Source organism: Borostomias antarcticus, assembly GCF_949987555.1.
Source record: "Borostomias antarcticus genome assembly, chromosome: 7".
NCBI lineage: Eukaryota > Metazoa > Chordata > Actinopteri > Stomiiformes > Stomiidae > Borostomias > Borostomias antarcticus.
The window spans coordinates 8,559,066-8,561,553 of NC_140240.1; positions in this window are offsets into that span (position 1 = coordinate 8,559,066).

Below are 2,488 nucleotides of genomic sequence, written 5' to 3' on the forward strand. Positions count from 1 at the left end.
TCCTCACCTCTCTTCCTTCCCTCTCTCTCCTCACCTCTCCTTTCCCTCTCATCCTCACCTCTCTCTCCTCACCTCTCCCTTCCCTCGCTCATCCTCACCTCTCTCCCTTCCCTCTCTCCCTCACCTCTCCTCACCTCTCTCCCTTCCCTCTCTCATCCTCACCTCTCCCTTCCCTCTCTCATCCTCACCTCTCTCCCTTCCCTCTCTTATCCTCACTCTTCCTTTCTCTCCTCGCCTCTCTTCCTCTGTTCTTTCTCTCCTCCTCACCCCCTCCCCTCTCTCCTCTCTGCTCCTGGGAGATCTGAGGAGCCGCCCCGACGTCCCGTCACCCCCATAACTCAGGCTGGTGTGATTCACAACTCCAGCCACCTCACCACATATACGCCATACACTCTGATTACAGTGTGTGTGTGTGTGTGTGTGTGTGTGTGTGTGTGTGTGAAAGATTGCAAGTATGTGTGTCTGTGTGAGACTGAGATCATGTGCGTGTGAAACAGACTGAGATAGTGTGTGTGTGACAGACTGATATTGTGTGTGTGTGTATGCGCACACACGCGTGTGACAGACTGTGACCGTGTTTAGCAACAGACAGGCTCATATATCTATGGTTAATAGCTCTGGATTTAAAAGGAGAATATCTCATCCTGTTAAGCAGAGATCCTGTCACCTCTCTGGCCACGCAGGCAAGGAGTGCGTCATTGGCTCGAGCAGCAGACTAACAGGGACTCATTTATAAAACCACACACTCCAAATGTATGACCCGTTTCTCCCCATAGAGGATTATAAGGTAGCCGGCGTCTTAAATCCAGATACAGCAGCAGGGACCATCCACTTATTCAGAAATAGACAAGTATTGCAAATCCTCCAATTCAATCTCTAGCGAATTTCCTTCAAGCGACGACACGTATAGGTGTGTATGTGTGTGTGTGTGTAATTCACACACTGCATGGTTTCAGCAGTGGACAGAATAATTCACAGGCATCACAGGTTAATATGGTAGAAAGTGTATTACAAAACATACATCAGTAACACACATACACAATCCAGATAGGATGCCCCTGTTACAGGGTATGGACATGCCCCAAGGAACAAGAGTAGCAGTAGCATAGTAGCAGATTCAGTCCATTCAAGCTAAAATAAAACATTTAAAACGACATACAACGTCTGAGTACCCAGGTAAGAAAACGTTTCATAAATCAATATGCGATGTACTGTATTCTGGTTGTAGAGCTGGATGTGCGTCAGCCAAGTCCTTTGACTTGTCGATATTCATGATAATACCTAGCTAGCTCAGGCCTAGTGGGATGCAGACAGATCTGATTCTCTTTCTGATTATAGTATGTACCTCAGAACACATGTTCAAGTGACACTCAACTATGGACCATAGCAGTCCATGATGACTGGTTAATTCAACAGGCCAGATAATGCCCCGTCAAATGATTTGAAAATACTATGACAAGAGGCACTAGCAGATTCTGGCTAGCCTTGGTCATGGCTATGCTTAAACTCTCCTCTAGATGGCGCAAAAGTGCTTTAACACAACAATCTGCCGGAACAAGCCTTTTGGTTGGACCTCCAACCAGGGGGTCTATTTGGCCTTGTGTAAATAAATAGCTTTACCTAGAAGGCTGACTCACAAAAGCATTTACATGATGGAAAACAATATGAGAAGAATAATATTGCTGTTTAACTGCATACAATTGATGATATAGAATAGCCTAGAAATGTCACTGATGGTCAGAACTGACCGTCAGTGGTCGGTTTGTGGGTTCTGGGCTGGTGTGGTTTGCCCTGAGTGGATCGCTGTCAGAGTTTGGAGAAAGTACTTCCCTGAAACACAAAAACACCCTAGCAGAGAGAGAGAGGGAGAGAGAGAGAGAGGGTAACAGAGAGAGAGAGAAAGGGAAAGACAGAGAAAGAGAGAGAGAGAGAGGGGGGTGGGGGGGTGATATACACCGTATGCTCCACGGTCAACACCATCTTATCTCTATTTCTCAGCAGGAACACACTGAGCTCAGCTAGCAACACAGCAGAGACTACAGAGACTAGCAGACCCCCCAGCTAACCAGGAACATAACCCAGCTAACCAGGAACATAACCCAGCTAACCAGGAACATAACCCAGCTAACCATGAACATAACCCAGCTAACCAAGAAGAACCAGGAAGACCACCCACCTAGCCAGGAAGACCCCTCAGCAAACCAGGAAGACCACCCACCTAACCAGGAAGACCACCCAGCTAACCAGGAAGAACCAGGAAGACCACCCAGATAACCAGGAAGACCTTGAAGACCTCCCAGCTAACCAGGAAGACCTCCCTACACATAGGCCACCTAATAGACCAGCCTTAGGGACAGGATAGTATTATCTCTCTCTCTCTCTCTCTCCTTCCCTCTACTACTGGCCTGAACACATCCTCAATCATTCCATCCTCCCCCCATCTGTCTGGTCTTCTAGAGGACAGAGGGAGGGTTGCAGGTCAGGTGTT